The sequence below is a fragment of the Misgurnus anguillicaudatus genome, chromosome 22, assembly GCF_027580225.2.
Source record: "Misgurnus anguillicaudatus chromosome 22, ASM2758022v2, whole genome shotgun sequence".
Lineage (NCBI taxonomy): Eukaryota > Metazoa > Chordata > Actinopteri > Cypriniformes > Cobitidae > Misgurnus > Misgurnus anguillicaudatus.
The window spans coordinates 18,437,702-18,450,846 of NC_073358.2; positions in this window are offsets into that span (position 1 = coordinate 18,437,702).

The following is a 13,145-nucleotide window of genomic DNA, read 5'->3' on the forward strand; positions in this document are numbered from 1 at the left end:
GTACCATATATCATTTTACACAATCATTCCTTGTACTACTGTAGATTCAGAAATGCAGATGCTTTCCACCCATAATGCTCTCAGTGACCCTATTTTTGTTTCTTTCAAGAACAGTTCATCTGCAGGAGTAAAGCTGTGCTGCTGATAGATGCCAGTGCTCTCCTCACTGCCAGTCAACATCTTTGGCAGCTAACATTATGAGATTAAACACTTCTAGCATAAAAAAGACACTTCTAGCATCTGATTATCCTTAAATCAACTACACTTCTTATGAACAATATATTTATGTTTTATTTTCACCTGTTATGTTTTTTCCACTCAAGTTGCAGCTTTTGAAATGTACCCCCAAATAAAAAAACTTTAAATGTAAGTTACATTTAAAGTTAAATGTATTAAAATCATCCATCTGCTAAATATTTATTATATAAATTACTAGTAACCTACAAATTGTCTTTTAAAAGATAAGATCTCGATTATTTTTAAAAAGTACAGTATATAAAAATACAGAGAAAGTAGAAACAAAAGAGAACCACATGGGCATTGTTGGACTTTAAGGCGTCCGAAGCATGTTCATCAATGGAGAAAGACACAAATATCTAAATTGAATATTTATTGATCAGATATGAAAAAGTTACAGCATGCCGGGTTGTCTCAAGTCTTAACAGCAAGATTTGACCAACAACTCTCAGCTCAGGACAAAAACATGAGTATTTATCGTCGTTCTTTCTTCAACATTCTCCTCCCCCAGATGGCTGTTTTCCTTATCAGATTCCATCACCACATACCTGTGGGGGGTTGCATAGCAAACAGACAGAAAGACATACACAGACCATTCTGTTCCCTGGGGCATTATGTCCTTATTTGGACATCTTTGTAACTTTTGCACTTTTAGCAATCATCATAAAATGTAGGCAGTAAATATGTAAAACATTATTCAACAACACAACAATATTCCATTGTTCATAAATTGGTTAAATGCATTCATTAGTTAAACACACTAATTTTCACTTTCTCTAAATGTAACACAGTTATAAAGCAAGCAACTTGTTTATTGAAACCATCTGTTCTGGATGTTTTCCCTTCAGGGCTTTTTACAGCCACCCGGCTTCCCCCCCCCCCCCCCACACACACACACACATCAGCCACTTTGTGCCCTCGAGCATTTCATCCCTACATGTCAATGTCTTATTACAGGGCAATCTTCTACATTATTCATGGGCACAAAGGCATAATCATTTATATATTTTAACACATTAATATTCATAGCAACATGTTATTTTATAAATCCAAACACCTCTACATGTAACAATCTGGAAATGAATGATTGCCAGTGAACTAATATCAAAAGCATGCACTTCTTTGTCTGTGTGTTTTCTCCTTAAAGCTTTGCTCTTATCTCGGCCATCACCAGCTGGAAATTCCTTCACTCAAGCTACCTCCCCCCAATAACCCTCCACACACAGACAGCTCTCTTGTACTCAGCACAGAAATCATTGTTTTAAAAATACACATGAATTAAGATTATAAACAGCACGACTAATAAAATCAAATCAAATCCCACAGCATTGACAGGGATTGAACCCGGGTAGTTGAATGCGCTGTTGGAAGCACTAACCACTAGGCTATCATTTCTGACATTGCTTAAAATTTTCATGTGATCATTCTAAAATATTACAAAAGATTTTAATTTACTTGCTACATAAAAGGATTTAATGTATAAGGACAATTTATACATTAAATGGCTTTGTTTATTGCAGCAGTATTATACTTTTCAGCAGTGTTGGATGTAACTAGTAACTAAGTAATTAGTTACTGTAATTAAATTACTTTTCCTTTGAAAAAGTAAAGTAAGGGATTACTCTTATTTTTCTTGTAATCTAATTACAGTTACTTCTGATGTAACTAAATACTGTTTATGGACTCTAAACAATTATATATACTATAATACAATAGTGGATTTAACATGGTTTAAGTTTACAATTATCACTATTAACTCGTTGATTATTAGCATTAATATTAATGAGATGCTGGCTGTTTATTAATACTTAATAGCACATATTAATGCCTGATTCTGCAAAACCTTATTCTACATTCTTAACCCTCCCCATTTCTACCAATACTTAAAATGTATAACTTCTTTAGTATTAGTTGTTGGAGTATATTTAGGCAAAAGTAGTTAATAGTTAGTTAATAGAGAGAATTGGCCCTAAAGTGGGACAAGAATAATTAAAGTACTTTTATATATTATTTATTCAAGCCATTTCAAGCCTTTCCTTGTATCAGGATTTAGAAAGTAATTAGTAATAAGTAATTAAATACTTTTTTGAAGGGAGTAATTTGTAAAGTAATCTAATTACATGATTGAAGATGTAATTAGTAACTAGTAATTAATTACTTTTTTTGAGTAACTTACCCAACACTGCTTTTCAGTCAGTAGTACATTTTTCATACAATTTTATCACAAATTACCGCTTTCTCTTTAACTTTGATCGATTTGATCCACGCTCGACCTCTAAGGCTGCTCAAGAATAGCGTGCACGCGCAATTATCTTGACTAGGGAAATCTGGATTAAATTAGTTGGATTGCGTAAACTTGATTTACCTTTTTTGAAACCGGTTTAGCCTCGCCTCATTTGTTAGGTTAATTCACGTCGAGTTTGTAACTTTAATCCTCGCTTTTCCAAGCGAGTTTTATGAAATAGCCCTCAGGGAACACATTACAACTCTCAGATGTTCACTTATTTGCTCACAAATGAATATTCATCACAGAACATTTCTCTATGGGAAATCCCTAATCAAATACATTATTTTCAATAACTTTACAGATAAGGGGTTCACCGCTAAAAAACAACATGGGAATTAATCAATGTACTCCAGGGAACATATTACAACTCTCAGTTGTTCACTTATCTGCTCCCAAATGAATATTCATCACAGAACATTTCTTTATGGGAAATCCCTATGCAAATAAATTATTTTCAATAACTTTACAGATAAGGGGTTCACCGCTCAGTACAAGGATGGGAATTCATCAATGTACTCCAGGGAACTTATTACAACTCTCAGATGTTCACTTATTTGCTCACAAATGAATATTCATCACAGAACATTTCTCTATGGGAAATCCCTAATCAAATACATTCTTTTCAATAACTTTACAGATAAGGGGTTCACAGCTCAATACAAGGATGGGAATTCATCAATGTGCTCTAGGGAACATATTACAACTCTCAGATGTTCACTTATTTGCTCACAAATGAATATTCATCACAGAACATTTCTCTATGGAAAATCCCTATGCAAAAAGAAGAAAAGGGCCGCACTTTGCATATAAAACGTATATTTATTTGCACAGACGCGTTTCGGCTTTACGCCTTCCTCAGTGTGCTTGAGTGAATGAACATTACAAACTCATTCATATATTCCCACCCTTCCATACACCCACACCACCGACCAATGATAATGCAGTGTCATCCCATTCATTCAATCATTCAATTAAAACAATACCAATCATCATTTTTGATTTTTAACACATTGTACACAGAACTGCATCAGAAATACACCAAAGTTACTCAGATCAAGTGAACCAATAACAGTTTTAAAAGAAACAGGTTAAATTCAATTCAATTTTATTTATATAGCGCTTTTCACAAGTGTTAATTGTTGCAAAGCAGCTTTACATGAGAAGATGTAGAGGAGAACACAGAAAATCAATAGATAATATAAGTAGAGATAGCGGCTAAGGTTAAACCGTACAAGCGAACATATTAATAATGTAACTTATACAGTAAAGTGCTAAGTTAAGCCAAAGTTGGCTGACTCTCCCTGGGACGAAAAAACCCCCTAGGAAAAAACCCAATGGGAAAAACTCCTAGAAGGACAAAAACCCTTGGGAGGAATTAATATATATTTTTATATATATATATATATATATATATATATATATATATATATAGATACACAGGTCAATGACAGTTCTTCATTCATGCCATTAGATGTGCATGTATTCAAATTAAAAATATACCGCGCCTCCCTCTGTAGAAGGCGGTTCTCACGGTCTCCTTCTCTAATAAGCCGACTAACCGTTTCTAAGCCCATAAACCTGAGTGTGTTAGCATCATGTCCTGCGCTGTTAAAGTGTCTTGCTACTGGGGACCTTTCATCATTCTTTCTAATCTTATGTTCACAAATTCTGGTTTTCAATTGGCGTTTAGTTTTACCCACATACAATAACCCACATGGGCATGTCAATAAATACACCACAAAGGAAGTTAAACAAGTGATTCTGCCTTTCACTCTGAACGTCCTGTTTGATTTTGGATGCGTAAACGTTTTTTCAGTGAGCATGTAATTGCATGCCACACAACTAAAGCACTTAAAGTTGCCGTCTGTGATTTTGAAAGAAAGACGCAGCAGACTTGGCGCAGGCAAATATGATCGCACCAGATGATCTCTCAAATTAGATGCTCTTTTATAACAAAATTGCGGAGGGTCATGGAAAGCATGACCGATTGTGGGGTCACTGCTTAAAACATGCCAGTGTCATTGAACGATATGTTTTAAAGCAACACTATGTAGTTTTCATGTAAAAATGACTTACAGCTCCCCCATGTGGTTGAAAAGGGCAACAGTGCCTGGTATCAGACACTCTTCTGCAGGTAGGGGGAGGGGCGGTGCCGTGTGCGCTACCCTCCACCGCCACTTTTAGAGTGTGCTTGTAGCAGCTAGGTGGCTGCTCAGGTTGCAGCAACAGTACAATTTGTCCAGTTAAAAGTTTTTCTATCACTGAAATAATTATTTAAAGGTAAAAAAACTACATAGTGTTGCTTTAATGAATGAGATATGTGTCCATAAGTTGACACAAACGTAATTGGAGTATCTGTATTTGGCTTATGCGCTCTGTCAGTCATGATGTTTGTGCGTTCGATGTTGCGTACCCGCTCAAGGCAATCTCGTAATAATGTATAATCATATCCCATATTTGCGAATCTTTGACATAGCTCTCCTGCCTGTCTTTCAAAAGCCTATTCACTGTCACAAATACGGCGTACCCTTAGGAACTGACTATACGGTTAACTATGTTTCAGTGATGGTGGGTGAAAACTCTTGTAATCTAGAAACGCGTTCCGATCTGTATCTTTTCTGTAAATCTCAGTGTGTAATACATTATCACATTTTTTAACCCATACATCCAAAAAAGTCACGGCACCAGGATCAGAGTTAAAGGTAAACTGAATGGACGGCAGTCTAGTGTTGACATAATCATGAAAAGCTTCCAACTCTTCCTTCGTTCCTTTCCATATAAAAAACACATCATCAGTATATCTGTACCATACCTTAAGATGTTTTTTGAATACATTATCAGAATAAATAAAATCATGCTCAAATTTTCCTATAAACAAATTAGCATAATTGGGTGCCATTTGCGAACCCATTGCAGTTCCTTGTGTTTGTAAATGAAATTTTTCCTGAAACATGAAATAATTTTTAGTCAAGACATCGTTAGCCAATGAAATTAAAAAGTCAGTGTGTTCCACATGATGGGTCTGCAGATAGTACTTTAAAGACGCTAAACCCGCGGTGTGTGGAATGTTCGTATACAAACTTGTCACATCCATTGTACATAATATATCAGATACATTCACTTCTCCTATACTAGATATTTTTTTTCAAAAAATCAGTCGTATCCTTCAAAAAAGAGGGCAGATTATACACAAGTTCCTTTATATGGTAATCAATGTATTGTGAAAGAGGCTCTGTTATAGATTGATTGCCAGACACAATAGGATGGCCAGGTGGATCATTTAGCCTTTTGTGAATTTTTGGAAGGGTATAAATGACTGGTCGTACAAATATTTATATTCTTTGTCATTAATAATTGTGTCACACAATGCTTTTTTTAAACTTAGATTTTGTCTCATTGCTAAATTTCATAGTCGGATCAGCAGATAAACACTTGTATGCATTTTTATCACCAAGTTGTCTCTCTATCTCTGCAACATAAGACAACTTGTCCTGGATGACAATAGATCCACCCTTATCAGCAGGTTTAATCACAATATCATTGTCCAGCATCAACTGTTTTAAAGCCTCTTTTTCAGAAATTAAAAGGTTGGACCTAATTGAATAATCCTCTCTTCTCACATGGCTAAATGTGTCTTGTTCCACCAATCGACAAAACGTCTCTAGTGAGGGATTGTTAACCGAAGGAAGAAAAGTACTTCTTTGTTTAAACACAGTCTTTTTTGCGACAGGGGTGCATTCCTGGGTTAGCGTCTCTTTTTGAGTATACAGTCTATCCGTCCCTTTCAAATAAAATGCCCTCAGGCGAATCGATCTAAAAAACTTAAACATTTCTACTTTCAAAGTGAAAGGGTCATTTACCTTTACAGGAACAAATGAGAGGCCCTTGGATAGCACGGAGAGTTGGTCTTCACTTAACTGTTTAGATGAGATGTTAATGACGTTGGTACTGTCACTTACTATTTTCGCATGTTTATGTTTCTTCTTCCCCCTCCGCGTCTTGCGGTTGTGTGTTGGTCTGTTACTGGGGCAGCCATAGGAGGCGGGCGCCGGTTGTGTAAAAAACGGGTAGTGACAGATGATTCGGTGCTCAAATCCCCAGATGAGGCAGTGCTGGGTGCTCTACGCTGTCTTTGAATAACTCTGCCAGGGCCTTGTTTTCCTTGAAGCCAGGGATACACAGTATTGTTCCTATAATCCATCGTATCTCTCCGGTATTTGTCCATTTTAATGCGCTGTGTTTCAGTTTTATATGTTTTTATTTGCGCTTCACAATTATCCAAAAGTTCTTTGAGCTGTGCAGAAGAAATCTTGCTCTTAAGTTGTGTCTCGAGATCAATCTCCTCATGAACTGTAATCAGCCTCTTATTTTGATTATCAATGACAAGCAGCATCAGATCAAGGGAACATTTGTTAAGTATATCGCACCACCTGTTGCAGAAATCCGGATCATCACGACCCAAAGTGGGTTCCTTCATAATTCGTAATCATCTCGGTATACGTTTGTTGCGCCAGTATTGTGAAAGTACGCTACCATGGAGCAGTGCTCTTGTTTCTTTCTTTCTGAGATTTTCCAGTAGATTATATTGCATCTCCCAGGTGTTGTTCGGCATTTCCATAGTAGTAAGAGGGAAGAGAATTTGTGTAGAATCCTGATCGGTGTATGCGACGGTACTGGCTCTCACATTAGTGAGGCGTTCAACTTCTTCATATGACATAGTTGGAGGAGCTCCGCTCAATAATTTCTCAAACAATTGTGTCGTAGGAGTAGGGTTCACTCAATTTATTATATATATATTATAAGAGTGCTTGACCAGACTTATAAGTAATTTCAAAAAGAAGAAAAGGGCTGCACTTTGCATATAAAATGTATATTTATTTGCACAGACGCGTTTCGGCTTTGCACCTTCCTCAGTGTGCTTGAGTGAATGAACATTACAAACTCATTCATATATTCCCACCCTTCCATACACCCACACCATTGACCAATGATAATGCAGTGTCATCCCATTCATTCAATCATTCAATTAAAACAATCAATACAATCATCATCTTTGATTTTTAACACATTGTACACAGAACTGCATCAGAAATAAACCAAAGTTACTCAGATCAAGTGAACCAATAACAGTTTTACAAGAAACAGGTCAATGACAGTTCTTCATTCCTGCTGATCCTAATGCCATGGCTTTTTTGGATGTATGGGTTAAAAAATGTGATAATGTATTACACACTGAGATTTTTCAGAAAAGATACAGATCGGAACGCGTTTCTAGATTACAAGAGTTTTCACCCACCATCACTGAAACGTAGTTTACCGTAACTGTATAGTCAGTTACTAAGGGTACGCCGTATTTGTGACAGTGAAGAGGCTTTTGAAAGACAGGCAGGAGAGCTATGTCAAAGATTCGCAAATAGGGGATATGATAATACATTATTACGAGATTGCCTTGAGCGGGTACGCAACATCGAACGCACAAGCATAATGACTGACAGAGCGCATAAGCCAAATACAGATACTCCAATTATGTTTGTGTCAACTTATGGACACATATCTCATTCATTAAAACATACAGTTCAACGACACTGGCATGTTTTAAGCAGTGACCCCACAATCGGTCATGCTTTCCAAGACCCTCCGCGATTTTGTTATAAAAGAGCATCTAATTTGAGAGATCATTTGGTGCGATCATATTTGCCTGCGCCAAGTCCGCTGCGTCTTTCTTTCAAAATTCCAGACGGCAACTTTAAGTGCTTTAATTGTGTAAAAAACAACATGGGAATTATTCAATGTACTCCAGGGAACATATTACAACTCTCAAATGTTCACTTATTTGCTCACAAATGAATATTCATCACAGAACATTTCTCTATGGGAAATCCCTATGCAAATACATTCTTTTCAATAACTTTACAGATAAGGGGTTCACCGCTCAATACAAGTATGGGAATTCATCAATGTGCTTCAGGGAACATATTACAACTCTCAGATGTTCACTTATTTGCTCACAAATGAATATTCATCACAGAACATTTCTCTATGGGAAATCCCTATGCAAATACATTCTTTTCAATAACTTTAAAGATAAGGGGTTCACCGCTCAATACAAGGATGGGAATTCATCAATGTACTCCAGGGAACATATTACAACTCTCAGATGTTCACTTATTTGCTCACAACTGAATATTCATCACAAAACATTTATCTATGGGAAATCCCTATGCAAATACATTCTTTTAAATAACTTTACAGATAAGGGGTTCACCGCTAAAAAACAACATGGGAATTCATCAATGTACTCCAGGGAACATATTACAACTCTCAGATGTTCACTTATTGGCTCACAACTGAATATTCATTACAAAACATTTCTCTATGGGAAATCCCTATGCAAATACATTCTTTTCAATAACTTTAAAGATAAGGGGTTCACCGCTCAATACAAGGATGGGAATTTGTCATGGAGTGACTTCAACGAGGCGGAACCAAGAGTAGGTAGGAAGAGGTTTCGCCCGGACCCAGTAGTACAAACACTGACACTTCCGGGTTTCCCGGGGATCTTCGCAATCACTCAAAACAAGACGCAGCTGCGCCATTGACGTGGCAAACAGGGATTGGGTGAGTCACGCTGGCAGAGGAGTATATAGATGAGAGTTGGGAGGAAACAAAAAGTGTTCGTTTGCGCCGAAAAGATTGCTGGAAGTGTCCCTGGGCTGAGTCGTTGCAAGAGGAGATAACAGTGGGCAAGTGTTGGAGACCTGTAAGAAAGAGAACATCGTTAGAGACAACCAAGGGGTGAGCATTGGAATCATTAAAGTCATTTTGAACATCGGATTACCGCTGTGTGTGGACAACAGTCTGGGCGAATTGCACTTATCGTGTCGATGACACTGAAGGACTCCTACAGAGGAGAGAAACGATGATCAGAGACAACAGAGCCGTGAGTAACCTCAGATATGTGTATATGACGACTGTACAATATTAAAGGAGTGTGTGTTTTGTCTTCTTATCGGCCCCACCAAGTGTGAAGCTGGTGGGTGAGCCGGGAACCAAGTGTGTTTACAGGCATTGGCCAGCGAAGCTTTCAAGCCCGGTTGGGACATTGTCAGTGTGACCGAGAAGATCTTTTCTCCCTCTGCCCAGAGCTGGTTTGTGCCAAAGGAGGAGAGCAAACCGTAATCATTCACTAGAGTGTGTGCTGTGTAGTGCAAGAGTGATCTTCTGACGTGATTACACTAAGCTTGCAGTGTGGTGTCGTGTCCTTGATGTTTGTGCTCCCCTAAGGAAGAGACCAGTTTCTGTAGAGACCATTGGGAGTCGCTACGCTGTCGTAGGCCCCTACCAAAAATCCATTCGTCGCTGGCTACGCCCTGTGTGCATCGGTTACAATCCTGACAAAGGTATTGAGGGGAAAGTAGAAGGTTGATTGGGCACCCGTTGGCAGAGGAACTGTTAAGGGGGAAATGGAGGGTCCGGCGCTGTGTGTGTACTGTGTGTGACCAGTGTATACTCATTCCTGCTATCTCGTCTAGATCTTCGCCTGCCCTAGGAGAACGGGAAGAGGACGTGTGGACCTGGTTAGTGTGAATCCACCGGTAGCAAAGGTGTCGTTGCATCGGTCGCAACCCCAACGCCTGGAGAGGCCCCCGTGCTGTGCTGCACTAGATGGTGTGGTGACGTATGACCCTAGTCTTCATATCTTCATAAGACTCACCCAGTACGACTCAAAAGCCAGAGAAACCTGAAAAGCCAGATACTCACCGTACCCCGAACTAAGATTAGAACCTACCCCGCATGACTCGAAGGCCAGGGAAGTCTGTAAAAAAAGACCCCCCCCTGTGTACGAGACGCACCACCTAGGGACGTTTACCAAGGGAGATACTTACCGTTCCTACACCGAGTTGTCTTCCCTCTCATCAGTCGTCGAAGCTCCCAGCAGCTGTAGTATCAGGGCCAAGTGCCTGCGGAGGAAGAAAGAGCGTTAGTAAGGAGATACTGAGTTGACTGGAACCGACACAATACTTACGTGTGTTTGCTTTGCCCTCAGGAGGAACCTAGGAGCCCCGGGAAGCCCCTCTCCGCAGGAGGTGGGCCGAGGTCGAAGGAGCTCCGCCCGGCCCTTGCCCTGCTATTCTTAGATTTCCTGGAATCAGGCTTCTCCCCCTCCAACGTCCCCTGGCCCGTAGTTCCCCCTGAGGGAGAGAGAAGAAAGTTTTTAGATTCCCTTCCCATTTCCCCTTTTTAATTTTAATTAAATTAACTTAAATAAAGTTTGATTTTTATATTTTACTTATCTCCTGTTTGTCTGGTCATTGGGGTGCTTTGGGGACCTCCTCGAGGTGGAACTTTGGTAGGATCGTGACCCACGTAGTCTGTGGTCCGCTCCGGCCGTGACAGATTTTGGAGCAGTCGGCAGGATTTCCACCTCGAGTGGAGCAACCTAAGCTCCCCAATGGCCGACAACGAGTTGCCTGAAGCCCCACCCCGAATAATGCCTGTACTGTTGGGTAACCTCTGGATCCAAAAATATGGGGGTACCGAGTCAGAGGTCCGACTCTCGGAGTGGCGTGCCCAGATAGAATACTTGGCCGGGCTCCAAGGCCTCACCGCAGCCCAACAATTACAGTTTGTGCTCAGCTCCCTAGAAGGCGAGGCTCTGCACAAACCATCTTCACCTTCCTGTCCGAACAATATGGTGACACTACCCCCACTACAGTCTTGAGATCTCAGTTCTTTGCATGTAAACAGGGACCCCGGCAGCCCATACGGGCCTATGCATTACGCCTACGGGAGCAACTGACTCGTCTGCAGAGGTGCCCAGACCATGGCCTGGAGGATGGTGAAACGCTCTTAAGGGACCAGTTCCTGCTGGGACTGTGTGAGGGCCCCGTACGACAAAGTTTGCGAGTGCAATTCCGCCGAGACCCCGACCTTACCTTTGAGGACCTCAAGAAGGAGGCAGCGGCCCTGGAACACGACCAGGAAGAGGTCAAAGAGCCCCCAGTGTGTGCTGCGGTGAGTAACACTGCCCCTATTGTTGAAGCCGACTGGAAACGAGCCTTTAAGGCTAAACTCTTAAAAGATGTACAGGAGCAGATGAAGGAGCTGTCCCGAACAATAGTGGAAGAGCTGCGGTCTGAAGTCCCCCGCCAGGATATGCGGAATATGTCAAGAGAGCGAGCCCACTCGGATGGCGAGAGAGGCCTTCGAAGGGGAGTAGGCCGGCCTATACGGCCGCGCTTTGAGTGGGACGAACAGGGGCGCCCCATTTGTAATCGTTGTGGAGAAGTCGGCCACATTAGCCGACAGTGTGGGCCCCGAAGAGGCTCGATGGGGGATTTTTGAGACGGCCGGCCACTGTGGTCGGATCCCCCTCAAGAGACCCATCTAGGAGGAAGGAGCCCGCCGAAGGATTGGTCAGACGAAGCCCCATTATAGAAGCAAGAGTTGGGGGAAAGAGCATCTCTTGCCTGGTGGATACTGTATCGCAGGTAACCCTCTTCTCCGAGAGCTTGTCCCGAGAAGTGTTCCAGGGGGAAAGTATGACTGGGAGCGACTCGTACATCGGGTATGTGATGACCGATATAGAGGTGGGAGGAGTTCTTGTACTTCAGAAGGGGATAGTAGTAGTGCAAGACCACTGTCTAGGAGCACATCAAGCCCTTTTAGGAATGAATATCATTGCTGAATGCTGGGAAGAGCTGTTTCAGGCCAAGCCTAGGAAGACTGCCCCTCGGACGGAACAACAAGAGTGTAGGCAGAGTGAAGCTAGACCAGGAAGATACAGGGCGGGTAGCCTGCCGCTTCGCACTCTCTATTCCAGCACAGAACGAGGCTCTCGTATGGGGAAGCAAACAGATCTATCTGCGCTCTGCCGAAACGTCTCCAAATCTGCTGAACCGCTATGGGGTGGAGCCGCCATTCGCCGGGACGCGCAGCCCGAGAGAGCGCATCCGCCTCTACATTGAGCGTGCCCGGAATGTAAATGGCATGAAGAGACCTCAAATTCTTCTGACTCCAAGTGAGGAGGTGACGGGCGGGATGCGGCAGGTGACGCGAGCGTAAACCGCCTTGACGATTGATGTACGCAACGGTCGCAGTATTGTCTGTGCGATCTAATACATCTTTGCCCCGTAACTCGTTGCTGAAACGGACAAGCACAAGATATACAGCCCACATTTCTCTGCAATTTATGTGCCAATGCAGCTGGGGTGCCGTCCAGACCCCCGAAGCCGCAAGCCCACCCTACGTGGCCCCCCACCCTGTGTCCGAAGCATCTGTGCATACTGTTGCATGCCTGGAGACCTGTCTCAGAGGCACACCGGCTCGGAGAAACGCACGGTCTGACCACGGAGTGAAAGTGCGACGACACGCATGTGTAATGATAACACGGTGAATGCCGCACAGCCACGCTCTCCTCGGGACTCGGTTGTGAAGCCAATGCTGAAGCAGTCGCATATGAAGCAGCCCGAGCGGTGTCACAGCCGCAGCTGCTGCCATATGCCCCAAGAGCTTCTGAAATTGTTTCAGCGGGACCGCGCTCTTGCTCTTGAATGTATTCAGGCAAGTCAGAATCGACTGTACACGCGCTTCTGTTAGACGAGCTGTCAAATCGACGGAG